At 32.7% G+C, this 15,892-nt stretch overlaps 1 long non-coding RNA gene across 1 annotated transcript; it reads left to right on the plus strand.

The window, feature by feature from the left end:
- The first annotated feature begins 268 nt into the window (after positions 1-268).
- On the plus strand, positions 269-5,026 carry LOC139845472 (uncharacterized). Its single transcript, XR_011758332.1, has 5 exons — positions 269-986; positions 1,428-1,495; positions 3,304-3,355; positions 4,635-4,677; positions 4,753-5,026. It is a non-coding gene; the product is annotated as an uncharacterized lncRNA (long non-coding RNA).
- The last annotated feature ends 10,866 nt before the right edge of the window (positions 5,027-15,892 follow it).

Genomic DNA, 15,892 nt, shown 5'->3' on the forward strand with positions numbered 1-15,892 from the left:
GATTAATCGTTCAAGGGTTTATGATTAATCGATTTATATTTGTTTTTATCGAATTACTTGATATGATTAATCCTTCAAGGGTTTATAAAATCGTTCAATGGTTTATGATTAATCGATTCATATTTGTTTTAATAGTATGTTTCTGATAAATCAATTCATGGAGTGAAACAATAATCGTATGAAATACACTTGATAATCACATGGTAATTTTGTTTTTCCTCCTTGAAGAATGCTCAAAAATGTTTTGCTAGTTGCAAATTAAAGCCAATTAATAAAAATGTAGTCGGAACTTTACTGTCTGATGTATATGTACCATCCAATTCAGCTTTTTATATGCCCGATGCTGCCACAGAACTAGCTTGAGGTGAGGATAATTAGTAGCATCTTCATTATTTTGACCATTTATTTTGTGGCTAAAGATGTGTTTCGAATAACCATTTCTTTAGTGACTATTGTTTTGATTTTGTGTTTATTAAGGATCAAGAAATCGAAATTACACTGACAAGGTTTGGACTTTTAGACTAACATATGTTTTTAGTGGTTAATCTCTTTTCTCTTTTATCTATTATAGCAACACCAATATTACATCAGTCACTTTCAAAAAATTTAAAAATTACCATTACAAATATGAAATGGGTCAATTCTGCATCTCTATAGCTGATATGGGTCAGTAGTTGTTGGGTGTTAGGTAAAAATGGCACTTCAGTGAAGATAAAAACTTATATGGGTCAAAATGTATACAGGTGTTGAGTGTTTATTATAAATTACCATTACAAAGATACAATGGGCCAATTCTGCATCTCTATAGCTGATATGGGTCATACGATCATTCATGTTACTTATAATAAGTTTCTTTTTTTCAACTTCTATTGAATCAGGTGATGAGAAACAATGCAGCTGAGAAAAAGAGATGGCTTCAACGAGATCATATATTTGTGTTCCAAGGCATAAGGGTTTTGTTGGATTCTCTTTAAAATAGTATTGGGGTAAGTCATTAGGTGATGTGATGATTATAAGATTCATATATGTGTCCAGCTGTTGCGTTTTTGTCGCTTTTGTAGAGCCTGAGAATTATTGTGTTATTGAATGCTTACTTACCTTCTGATTAAAACTAAACCCTCCCAAGTAAATATTCTAGACATTTTCATTAATTAATGAGATTGTTACTTGGTTTGTAAGAATGAACGATTTTGAACAACTTTGAAAATTTAGATACAAAAAGCGCACGGTAGTTGACACCTCGGCAATTATTCTCTATGATTACTGCTATAAATAATAGTACAGTTGTCAGAAGTATTTCACAAGATAAATAATTTTGTTGTATCGAAAATTATTAATGGTGTCAAAATCGACGGGTCATTTGAGTTTGGTTGGCCAAGTCGTTGAGGATTAGAACATGTCGGGCGTTGATGTCAACAATTTCGCAGAGTCATTGAGGATCGAATTTGAGGCTGCTGCTTGGGAAGATGCTGAAAAATCTAAACATTAATATTAGGTATTTCTCTAAATTTTATTATTATCATTATTTAAATATGAGTTCTCTTTACGGGATTAATTATGTTACATATGTATACGAATGCACGTCTCAATAAAATATTGTAATGTAGACTTTTATGACAAAGAAAATAATAATTGTAATGAAAATTGGAAGAATGTCGTGGGAGAATAAATGTAGTTCATTTATTCTGACCAAGTTAAGTATATCAATATGTTTGTAAAAACAACGACAAGTTTCTTAGTCGGAATCTGTGGTTCCACGGGTCATTAAACTAAATGACTTTAGCATTTACGTTCACTTAATACATAAAACATATCATTAAAATGTTTCGTTTAAACAAATCCCATGATTTCACGGGTCATTTCACTAGTCTATATATATAAGTTGATTATAATAAATTAACTTGTAGGCTCTAGTTATTGAGTCGACAGCAAGCGTCGATTTATTGGCGACTTGACTGACTCTTAGAGCCTAAAGTAAATTTCAGGCTGGATTTAAAACCCATGGAAGTTTGATTTTACCATTTTCATGGCGTTTCAATTTTTTTTTTAATTTTTTTTTTTTTTTTTAAATTCTCCTACTTATTGGCCGGAGGTCCACTCGAAAGCAATCTCTCTATTCGTCGAATAGAGAGAGGGATGACTTTCACTACTTTTGAGATTGTTTTCACTCTGAGTGGAGAAATGACTTGTCTTTATTCTCGGATAGGGGAAGGATTGTCTACATTTCACATCTCTCATACACCACTTAGGTGGTATTGAGTTTTGTTGTGGTTGATTATAATAAATTAATTAATGAGACATATACGGTAATTATTTTCTTTTTCTATTTCCAATATAATTTCATTATCACTATTTACATTATAATATAATAATTTCTTTTTAAAATATAATTAATCTCATTAATTAACATACAATTTCGATTTGTGTATCTGTTAGTATATATATTAATAAACAAATAAATAATTTTGTTTATATTCTAAATTATTGCTTAGGTGTTTGAACATATTGTATACCGGTCGTGCATTCTACGAGCTAATATAATGAATGCGATTTATCATAACTAATCTTTTATCTGATTTTTTAATGACCGTGCATCGCACAGGCTAAAATTCTAGATTAGAAATAGATATGTACGTATCTATTATTTAATTATTTATTTATATATGATTTCAACACTATTTAAATTAATTTTAATACATATGTACATGTATATATTACAAAACATCATAATGGAACACACGGGCTCAAAAATCTACCATATCAATTAGAGAATCAAGTAAGTTTTAATTGTTTTATTTAACACGCGGGCTCAAAAGTCTACCATATCAGTTAGACACTACCAGAAGTGTCTTTATTCAAAAAATAATTGTATATAATAATTGTAAAATATTTTACCACCATCTAATGCATGGGCTCTAAACCAACACAATGGGCTCTTAAACTCAAAAGAATAATGAAAAAGATATTAATTGTGAGAAATTAAAAAAATTAAAAGCTAGTCAACCATTTCGCACTGGGCATCCAAATTTCCAGGACCGGCCCTGATTATCAAGTTATCAAACGAATTTCGTCCGTATGTATTGTGTTCGTATACATTCGAAATTATCAAACCCTAACAGAAGACATACCATTTTCGTTCGTATAATTCAGTAATTAGTAATAATCGATGTGTTCATATCAATTTTAGTATGGGATTACACAAATCTATTGTTAAACATATCTCACCTATCATAGGCATATGATTCAATGATTTATATACGATTTGAATGTTACATCCTTACCAAGTATACTTATTTTTTGTAGAAGTTAACAATATTTCATCGTTGATCCTGCTGTTCATCAATGTTAGTCAAAGGTACTTGATATCTTTTTTCTTAAAGTAATTTAAGTTCAGTTTAATTTCCATCTATTGTTTTTCTTTCTTTATGTTTTCATTTCATAGGTGCTACATTAGCTGCCATTGAATATGTTATTTCTTTATATTTGCAGTGCCATTGAGTCTAGTTTGCCACTATATGTTTTCGTTTAATCAATAAAAATAGTAGTAACGACCCGTTTATTTATCAATGTATTCTATCTTTTAGCATTGTATCGTCATTTTAACATTGTCAGAGTTTTTTCCAATCAGGTCCTGTGTAGGTTACTACCATGAATCGAGTAATGTTAACTTGTTAGTTGATTCATATAATTCTTTAGTGAATCGGATACTATGTGGGTTACTGCTCTGTTTATTCGAAGTTATTATTTTCTGTATATACTTTCTATCTTTTTTTTAACGGCCGGTTAGTTGGTTAAACACACGCACCCGCGGAGGAGGAAACCCACTCTCGAATCCCCGAAGGGAAGTTGATTTTATCTGAGGTCCCACCCACCCAGAAGGTGGAATGGTGACTAAGCATTTGTGGGAAAACCTCCCCTCCCATGGATTCGAACCTGCACCACCTGGAGTGAATACAGGCCTGCACACATGGAATGGCCACCCAGGCTATGCCCGGATGGTTTCTATACTTTCTATCTTATACAATCAAGTCAGCATTAGAGGATCCAAACGTGTGTTCTGTGAAACTAAATATCTAGGTGGAGGTGCTGATGTTAGTGAAATCACTCTATGAATGTAGGATGTTTAGTCATGCTTCGATGCTAATCATTTCGATTTAATTTCAATCTTCTAAATTAACTTCTTGAATCCATAGAACTGCAAATATACTGATCATGGTATCATTCTGAAGATATTCTATATTTCACTTCCACCAGTAAACTCTTGAAACTCTTACTTTCCTGTCTAAAACCATTGAATATGACTGATAAATAGTTCTTTACCAAGTAGATAGTAACTTCTTGGAAATGAAATTTTTGGTAAAAACAGGCCTAAATGAAGCATTCATATGGTTGATTGTCCAGTTGATTTATTTGTCACTTGTGGTTGATAGGATTATTTGTCACTTGTGGTTGATTGTCCAGTTGATTATTTACTTCAAAAATGGAGCATTCATATGCTATTGAATACGTTTAAGGCTCTAATGAATAGCTACATAATATCACTATGTAGACTATACCGTCATACCGAGAACTCATCCAATTTAAAAGACCAAGTATGCTTGCCAATTTTTGTTTTACAATGTCTTTTGCTACAGGTGCTATGCTACACAAGCTTCGGACCTAGTATAGAGCATGCAGGTAATATTGATCAGATATAAGTTTATATGTCTAATTATGCAGACCATCTAATATGCATCTATATTTTGTTTATAGCTTTGAGGACCAATATGGAACCAAAATTTGGTATGGTATCTTAAAAACATATGTGTGCAACCCATCTTAGTGACAATTTAAGATTGTTTACTAATTCTAGAATCTGGCTATTAAATGATCAGGTCTAACCATGTAAAAATTCAGCTACTTCATAAATATGTTCTTTATGATTCTGCAGTATCTTTAGCATAGGGGAGACAATTCATAAAATTTTATACTAATTCATTAGTTTTGTTTTTGTTTAAAATGAAAGGTGTTTGATGAAATATTTGAGAGAAATGAACTTTATGGTACAAATTTTGTTACAAAGTTACTTCAATTTTGTTGGACAAAATAAACTAAAGAATATGTATTTCGTTTCCATTGTGATTTCAACAATATCTAATAATGTTTCATGTTACCCAAGTGTTAGCCATGTGCATTGAAGTGAAATAGAGTATTTCAAACTTCTAAATATCCCAGACTTTCAAATCAACATGTCTGATTGTTAGAATGAAAACTTGGGTCCAAATGGATAATCAACATGAAAAGTTGGCAACAAATCAAATACTATTGTTATTAGAATGGTTAAAGATATGTTGGAACTAAACATTCAATTAAGTTTATAGATACTTCTTTACTTCATTAAAGTTTGTCTCTTCATTATCATCATTTGCATTTTTTTTTTAAAATTTATTGTTCATAATAGGTCTTAGTTAGATTTTAATTATATTGTCATAATTAATTTTAGATAATAACATACTTTCTTGGTCTTGTATGTAAGAGCTAGAAGTAGGTGGGCTATATAATACAATTTGTTTTTTATTTTTTATAAAGTTTAATATTGTTTCATTACCATCCACCATTTTTGTATTCGTCATCTTCTCTTTCAATCAACATTTGAGTTGTCCATTTTAACATTTCTGGTTTTGTACACTTCGAACATTCATACACGTTTGATGTCTTACTAATATACCATAGCTGTCATAAATTAAAAAGTAAAAATTTGAATCTTGTTGTAGGAACATTGATAGAATTTTTTAGAAGTAAAAATATAAAACAATATATAGTTACATACCACCAAAAATGTAAGAGGACCGGTATACCAAGTGTTAGATACATCATTTTTCCAATTGTCCTTACATCTTCTAAGGCAGTCAATCACATACTCACTCCAATCCATATTGGCAATATCCTCCAATTTTGATATTGACGAAATAAATCTTTGGTTTACAGTTGAATTAGAATTACCTTCATCCATAATAGTTATAATCATTATCAACATCTCAAGCTTAAACCTATCACCTCTTTTTTTGAGTTTCAAAATTGATTCTTGTAATTTCCCAACATACATTCTTTGAATACCCCTTTGATAACAGTCCTGGTAATCATTCCTAAAGTTATTCAATAAATCATTTGTTGACTTTCCTAATCGTTGTACTGCTTTTACAACTATACCTCCAATTGAAAAATCAAGAATTTCATTAACATCCTCTTTAGTAACCTTTAATTCAACAGGACCTAAATCAAGATTCAAACTTTTTGCATCAAACTTGTCGACTAACCACAATGACAATTTCCCTGGAAGTGATTTAATCTTAAAATCTAATAAGTTCTCAAATCCCATACTTATCAAATCACTTTTTTGATCACTACTTAAACTTCTAATTGTATTATACAATGCACTAGGACTTTACCTATGTGCTATATTATCCACTTGTTTTTGTTTTTCTATTTCGTTACTAATTTTTTCTTTAAATTTCTTAGATAATCTTTCATTTAATCTCACTCTAAAACGTAGTTCCACATTTTTTTTTACTAACTTTGCAATTGTAACGACCCGACTTTTTCGACTTGCTTTTGTGCTTTGTGCCTTCACGAAACTGCGTATTTGTGCGTACTGAGCTATATTATACTCTGGGATCTTACTACATGTGGATTACTTTCGTTTATATGTTAAAACGTGTCATTAAGTACGTAGGTTACTTAACTTGATCCCCGGAAGCCTTTACGACCGTTAGTGTAACTTAACGTTTAGAACGAGCTATGTTTGTCGGTACACGTTTAACTTTGGTCATAATCGGAATATTATGACTACAAAATACTAATTGTTATTTTATAATAACAATTACTTGGGCTTTTTGGATGCTTAATTACGCTTAGTAATTTACTAGAACATACTAGTTAGTCTTGTTGGACTTTCTACCTTGTTGGACATTAGCCCACCCTACTATAGCTAGTGGACTATTTAATTAGCCTAATTATTAGTGAATTATGACCCAATTATATGTAAGATAAATGCCCATTTATAAGAGTCAACATACTAGCATTTTTGCTTACCATTATCCTTAATGTTGCATGAGATCCTAACAATAATCACCACCTTTAGACCACCACTAATCAAAAAGCAACTTGTCCCCCCTTTTGTCCCCCCAAAGTCGACGGCCAAAGGGCCTCCCCACCCCTATAAATATCAAGCCATTTTCTCACATTTCACACTTGATTTCATTCTCATTTTTCACACACTTGTTCTCTTATTTTCTCTCTAGTCTTTCTCACTCTAAAACTTGTAAGTTTCTTGATTTTCTTCTTCTTCTTTTTCCTTTCTTGGTCACGACATCATCATCATTGGAAGATCAAGCTCTTTAGCTTTTAGATCTTGTTATATCTTGTAGATTCAAATTTGGATTTGAATCCTTCAAGAACATGGAAGATTCAAGCTTCCTAGCTTTGAATCTTCACTTATTTTGTTAGATCTAAATCTTTTAGCTTATAATCTTTGTATTTTGTTGTAAAGATCCAAACTTGTGTTTGTGGTCTTCATGTAACTTGAAGATCTAGCTTCATGCTTCAAGGATCTCCAAGAACAATCAAAATTCAAGCTTTCTAGCTTTGAATCTTCATTTCTTTTGTTGGATCTAAGTTTTCTAACTTATGATCTCATTATTTTGTTATAAAGATCAAAACTTGTGTTTATGATCTTCATGTAACTTGAAGATCTAAGCTTTATGTTTCAAGATCTTCAAGAACACCAAAGATTCAAGCTTTCTAGCTTTGTAATCTCATAACTTGTGTGAAAAGGATCCAAGTGTAACAGACTGAAACCCGGGCTAGTTGTAAGTGGACTATTTTTGCCCTTAGGGTTTGTGCTTAGTCTTAAGTGATTTTTATTTTAATTATTTTATTAGTGTTTTATTACAATTGTGTTGTGACCATTTTGTGACAAGGGTCCCAGAACAGGTTTGTTTATTTCAATTGGACCTCGTTTGGGTTACCTAATCTTGTGCGAAAGATATCAGATAACTGGTAAATACCGTGTGTTGTACAATGTGGGAATTAAATCCAATTAAGTGACTAGTGTACTTCTTTTTCTTCCCATTTCTAGAAAATTCACTAAAACACTGTACCTTCATCCCTCCCACCTAACCAAACCCTAATCCTTAAACATTGATCTTGAGCTCAAATTGGTGTTAGAATCGTGTTTGTTATCGTTTACTGAGTCTATCAAGGTAAGTAACATGTGTTTTTGTGTTCAATTCGTTGTTAAATTCATGGTTTTGTGTGAGTTTTGTAAAAAGCTTGAATTTATGTCAAAACAAGTTATTTAAGTGTTGTTATGGTCAAATTGTTGTGGGTTTTGAGTCTATAACAAGTAGTGAACAAGTTGTGGTCGATTTTGGTGTTTAAAACGAGCTCTAGATCGAGATTTGAGGATTTCATCGTGAAGTCCGTAGCCTTTGTTCAGTTTCTGAGGAAGATGAACACAGTCGGCCGACAGTCGACCGACTAATGGTGAACCGACCGATTGTTGAGTGAACCGACCGACTGAGATTTACCTTCGGCCGATTGATGTAATACCAAGTGAATCGACCGACTGGTAAGGTCAGTCGACCGGTTGTGTCGACAGTCGACCGACTGTCAGTGTCAGTCGACCGACTATGTGTCCAGGGCAGAATGTTTTATCAAAGTGCCTTTTTCTAGCCGTTATGCTGCCCGTTTATATTTTGGTGTTCAGGATGTAAATTTTGAAAGTGCATAAGTGTTAAGCATGAAAATTTTAGCGGACGCATTTTTTTTATTACTAATTTGCTATAATTCACTGTCAGTGTGTCTAATCTTGATGGGAACACTATTCTAACTTGGTTTTTGCTGTTCTCAGGAGATAAGGACAAGGAGGAATCTCAGAAATAATAACTGAGCAGTTGCTGGTAATTGGTGAGTGGGTCTATCTCCGGATAGAGTTTAAGTAGCATATCATGCTACTGTGGTTGACTCTTTTACCATGCATAGTGTAGAAATTGCCATGTTAGAATAATATAGTATGCCTGATGTTGTATGTGATTTATGTGTACACTGTGTGAATGGCACCAGTCGGGCCTAGGGAGACTGGGGACTCGAAACCGTGCCTAGGAGAGGTTATAGTCCGTATGAGGTCAACCGTGCCTAGGGGAGGTTGGGTCTATAGGCTACTAATTGTGGAGTATAGTGTGAAAGATGCATCACCTGCATCTGGATAACTATACTGCGAATTGAGTAGCAGAGACTATCGGTAGACTCAAGTCCGATCAGCTAGGAGTCGTGTGCTCGTACAAGCCGCCGATCCTCGTATTGTCTTATTGTATGCTAGTTGGTAGTTAGCAAGTGTTGTTGTTAGTATATAGCTTGTGTGTGGCTTAAGATATATCTGTTAGATAGATTTCATTCACTTAGCGGTGCGCTAATCCCCCACATGTTTCCCCCTTTGCAGGTTTAGGTACTGCTAGTCGTGATAGGTATGGATGCAGAAGACATGTTTGACAACCCTAATCTGATGTGGATTTTTTTTAAAATAATGTTTTGTAATAACGTAACACTGTTGTGTAAGTTTAAACTTAATTATACGGTTTAAAGTACTGTCGTGACTTATATTGTGTTTATTATTAAAGTCTTCTGCTGTGTTTTAAAAAAAAAATATGACCGGTGTTACACCAAGCTCTCTACCTTAGGGTTCCATTACTTTATTTGATCAAGTTTGTGTTCATTCTTGTTTGATTGAAGTAAAGTTTGTAGCTTTAGTTGTAAATAGAACTTGTATTTGTGTTAAGACTAAGAATATGATGTAACCTTGGTTCATCATCCTTTTAAAACTCTTAAGTGAGTTGTATTCTTACTTGGTCTTAACATATTATGTGTTGATGGTTGAATCTTGGTCAAAGTGATGCTAACACATCAATGAGTTGTACACTTGAAGCTACAAGCATCAAGGATGAGAACCGTGATGAGCATCAAGCACCAAGAATCCCACCGGAGCACTTGTTTACTATTTTTCGGGGTCTGATCAAACTCTCTGGGCTTATGGAAAGTTGATTTTCAGATAGTTCGTTTCGAGTAGATGACTTTTCGTTTAAGATTCACCTAAATCCGATATACGGTCTAGGATTTATAGCCTTTTTAAAACCACTACGCCTTTGTAACGTTGTGCTGAAATTTCTGACCTACTCGCACTTAAATCGTCGCCACAGTCAAACGAAGACGAGTTAGGTTCTGAAAATTGGTCAGTGGTTAGAGGACTCACATACGGAGTTATGGCCATTGACTACGCGTCTTTTCAATTTGTATAGAGGTCGTAACAGCTGTCCGAAATTAGCATTTTTTTCAATCTCTATTCTTGTTAAACTTACTTTAGCTTTGATGATGATGATGATGACACTTAAACTTAATTTATGCACTTTTAAACTTATGGGGACAACATACTGACCTAGTGACATTTGACTTAGGTTGACGACCTTTCGGACCGACTTACTACCTGCATACGTTTCATATCAACTTTTACTGCTTATTCACTGTGAGTTATAGCATCCCTTTTTACTTTAACTATTTTTGGGACTGAGAATACATGCGTTTTTACGTTTTGCATACTAGACACGAGTACTTAAACTTTATATATGCGTGGGTAACATAACGGCACAAAGATTCCCCTTAGCTCGGTAATGTTTAATCATTGGTTTTCTAACCGTGAACACGAATCTTAGATATGGATCCATAGGGTTTGACATCCCCACTCGGGCTAGTCGCGCTAGCATTCAATGGGTGTTTAATACTTCGAGGACAAACACACTCGCCAAGTGTAGTTTTAGGGGGTGATATACATACGTTAAGTCTAGTTACCCGGTGCCCACGGTTAAGCATATACTTTTCATACTGATTTAAACTGCTGATTGAAGCACTGAAATCTCGTGGTCTACATTACTTTACTGATTACAAACTATAGCTCACCAACATTCGTGTTGACTTTTAAGCGTGGTGTTGCTTCCGCTGTTAGACTTGCCGTCTTGGTGTTATAGACTTGCTGTTATGGACCTGCTGTGTTAGATTTGCGCTGCATTACTTAGAGATGTCTCAATCATGAAACTTTTATTTTGCATTCGTAACTTATGTTATTTTCAAACAATGGCTTTGTAACGACCTTTGGGTCACATACTTATGTTAACGCTTCTATTCATAGGAAGTACGTTATCTTTTGTAAAACACTATCTTTTTATGAATGCAAAACTGGTTTTCAAACAGCATATAGTGTTTGACCTTGTAATGATCCTGTTGTTGATGAGTACACGATGGTTTTGTACGGGACGTCACAGCAATTTTTTTGTGTCCATTCGATCAGTTTCTACAAAGATAACAAACATTTTATATTACATCCATTACAGCTTATACAAGTTAATGCATGATTTACAAATTTTATATGCATGATTTACAAATTTCAGATAACACTACTTTCCTAAACAAATCACAATTTTTTTAGATGCAAGTTAATGCATATTTTTGAGGCTGAATTCATAGACTATTTATCATATGCAAATTAATGCATCTTTAAATATGAGTCTTAATTGTACTTACATAACTTCATACATAACATAGTATTTGATAAACATATCACAATAGATACAAGATTTACAAATTTCAGAACAGTACTTCTCTAAATATATCACAATTTTTCAGATGCATTAGGTGCAAGTTAATGCATATTTTTGAAGCTGAATTCATAGACTATTTTATCAGATGCAAGTTAATGCATCTTTAAATATGAGTCTTAACTGTGCTTACATAACTTCATGCATAACATAGTATTTGATAAATATATCACAATATATGCAAGATTTACAAATTTCAGATAACATACTTCCCTAAACATATCACAATTTTTTCAGATTAGATGCAAGTTAATGCATATTTTTGAGGCTGAATTTTATAGACTATATATCAGATGCAAGTTAATGCATCTTTAAATATGAGTCTTAACTATACTTACATAACTTCATGCATAACATAGTATTTGATAAACATATCACAATAGATGCAAGATTTACAAATTTCAGATAACAGTACTTCCTTAAACATATCACAATTTTTCAGATGCATTAGATGCAAGTTAATGCATATTTTTGAGGCTGAATTCATAGACTATTTATTAGATGCAAGTTAATGCATCTTTAAATATGAGTCTTAACTGTTCTTACATAACTACATGCATATCATAGTAGATGTTAGATGCATGATGTTGTAACTTCATGCTGTTCTACATGTTTCTTTTCTTCAAATGTGTTCTACATAATGTTCTACACATAATGTTCTATAATAATACTAAAGTATATCACATAATACGAAAAATTAAAACAGATAACACTGATAATTATTTGTCAAGCATAACAATAATAAACATAATTAAATAAAACATTGATTTAAAAAAAAAAAAACCATGAGAACCAAGATCGCAATGAAATGAAGCATCTATTGGATTTGAATCTTCGTCTGAGCTACTCTTACTGTCGTCATTGTTCAATTCAATTGTCACTGATACTTGATATCTTTTGTTTGCGTTATTAACAGATGATTCAACAATATCAGAATTTCCTCTTTTCATATTCAATTTTGAGTAATTATATAATTTTTGATTTTGGGGAAGAAAAATTAGTGATTGTAGGGTTTAAGAAACTTATGAATGTCAATTAGATCAATATATATACAATTTTTAAAATGTCTAAAATACCCCTCGAAACTTTTTGTTCGGCCGCGTCAATTTATTGTTTTTTTTTTTGGTAAGCGAGGAAACCCTCCTATGAACGAGCACATTGGCTCCCCCATAGAAGGTAAAACCTCGGATAATCAAGTCCCCCGAGCGCGAGACCTGGTACCGGGTGAATTGCGCATTATGCGCACCCTCTAGTCACACTCCATTTTTGAACAATTTGGGCGTCAATTTATTGTTCGACTATGAGTTCTCAGGTTCTCACAGTACTAGAGTTCTTAGAGGATCCCTCCCCTATATATATATATATATATATATATATATATATATATATATATATATATATATATATATATATATATATATATATATATATATATATTGTTTAGATTGAATTAGGTTTAATATACGGTTTCGGCTAATTATCAAAACCAAAAATCGAACCGTAAAACTAAATTCAAATTCGGTTTCGGTTTTGTTCGATCCGAAAACTATATTACAAATTCGGTTTGATTTTTTCCGATTTGGTTTCGATTCGATATATGACTTAAATGGTTTCAAACCAAATATTCAACACCCCTACCCGTCGCTTCACTGTCTATCTAAAGCTAGTTTCGCCCCGCTTGGCGGTTGACAACACATCACGCATATAGAAGAATGCCGAACAATTTCTTAATTATGAGCTCTTAAAATTCGCTTTTCAATTGGTGTTTTGGTACTATTAAGAAGAAATATGGACAAATGCAGTCTCCACTTCCAATTCCACTCCAAATCCCCACCGAAGTATAGGTTCAAATTAAAAATAGCCAAAACCATATAACAAAGTATTGCTTTCCATGTGCCATTTGGAGGTGAAACCCTTATGTCTCAAAAATAGAGATAAAACACGTATATATGTATACAAATAATTGACTAGGTTTTATCCTGATCGATAACAAGATAAATTCACATTTGTTGACCAATTGTCATCCACATGACCCGGGTCAAATAACTTGGAACCGACTAAACCATAGAATTGAAACAAGAATAAAGTGCAATCGCTACTTTTGCTAGTCATTCTTATGTTTGTTGGTGCTAATAGTCTACGTGGCCTTTTCCATAATTTTTTATATATATTTATATATACACAAATTGTCACTTTCTTATTGGTCCATTATTAATAACCACATAGATAGTGATACTGGCTGACTGGCATTATATAATGTTAACTAGTCCTGAAATGAACTGTGAAATCACGGGTTAGTTTAAATGAAACAGTTTAATGATATGTTTTAGGTATTAAGTGATCGTAAATGTTAAAGTCATTTAGTTTAATGATCTGTGGAATCACAGATTTCGACTAAGAAACTTGTCGTTTTTATAAAATATTAATATGCTTAACTTGGTCAGAAACATATGAGATTACGAGAATAAAAAATACGTAGTATGAGATTGGTAAGAAAAACAAATTTGTGTTAATCGTCACTTTTAATTCAAGCCAACCATGCAACTCGTAAGACATGTTCTTAGATACGAGTATAAACGTAATTCATAGTGCATGAAGTACCTTTGGACCCTTAATAACTAGGATGTAGAAAAACAACCAAAACCACTTTGTAGTGGCAATGGGGTTTTTAAGGGTTGTGAAAATGTTGTAAGAGAATTATGCAAATAGAGGTGTAAGGTGAAAAGTTGTGAGAGATGGTTGTGGAAAGTAGAGATATCTATACCTTGAAAAAGGGCCAGGTTGATTCGGTTTAGATAACGTGTCAAAACGATTTGAGTTGAAATGAATCATGAGTCAAACATGTCAGATTTTTAAACGGGTCTAAATGGGCAACGTTGGGTCGGGTTAGATAACGGGTCGAAACAAGTTTTGAATCAAATGGGTCCATATAGGTCATCTACTTTTACATACAACTTTTACATTTATGATTACTTTTTACGTTTATATTTACGGTTTATATATAAGAATAATATCATTATACATATAATAAACGATATAACCATAATTGCTTTCTTAAATGTTTGACGAATGAAACCTGTTATGCTCGACCCATTTGATCCTAAGAAACATTAGACTTATATATCTATTTATTTAGCTTTAAGAATTGATACTCATTGAACATGTTTCTTTATACATATACAAAATACGTAATTGACATCCAAGTACTCTAACAACCTCTCCATCTATTTTGGGATGAGGATTACACAACATGTACTAGATATAAGCTATGATGTACAAATTATAACGATTACAAAATTGAATTGAATATGTTTTTATTTTTGAAAGCAACGATTTTATTAAGAACGACACGCAAGAAACTTGCATACACCAACAGTTACATCACAATTACGGACTTAAGAAGATTACACCTCCAACTACAAAGCAGCACCTGATATTTCAACAATACCGAATTAAGTTACAATGAGGCATACCATAAAGTTACTAATAATTTAAGTTAGCTGAAAATATTTATAATCAGGAGACAAACACGCACTCCTCCAGGTTAATTTACTCATATACTTTATTATGCATATTTATATTTGACAATCAATAAAGATTATCAACTACGAATTACTCCGTATTTTTAAGCTATCGACACACATTTATATGAATATTTACGAATAATTATTAATAGTCTCATCAAAAGACTTGAACACATAATTTTAAGATTGATATACGTTTCTCGATACTCCTATACCAATGAAGAACTACGATTTCTATTTATTTAAGATATTGTTGATATTGTTGGTGGAGTCATCCATCCATGAGATTATTAATAACATTACTGAAATTCCGGTTGATTTGCCAATAAATAACTTGAACTAGTTTTTTGGCCCGCGCTTTCGCTGTGGGTTGGTTTCGGAAAGAAAAAACAAAAAAGGTAATGTAGCTACAGTAGAAGCTACTGTAGCGGGTATTCGGGTCGGGTAGGTGAAGCGGGTCAGGGGATCCGGATGGTATTAGGTTAGTGGTTTGGAAAAAAAAATATTTACTATTAACAAATGGTGCCAACCAATCATAGGTTGACACCATTTACCACAATTTAAATATATAAAAATGAATATATAGGATACGGTTGTTATCTGATGATTGGTCTGATCGGATGACTTGTGGATTAAATAATTACTAGAATATTTATCAGCTAACAAAGGATTTATAGTTGAAATTAT

The sequence above is a fragment of the Rutidosis leptorrhynchoides genome, chromosome 4, assembly GCF_046630445.1.
Source record: "Rutidosis leptorrhynchoides isolate AG116_Rl617_1_P2 chromosome 4, CSIRO_AGI_Rlap_v1, whole genome shotgun sequence".
Taxonomy (NCBI): domain Eukaryota; kingdom Viridiplantae; phylum Streptophyta; class Magnoliopsida; order Asterales; family Asteraceae; genus Rutidosis; species Rutidosis leptorrhynchoides.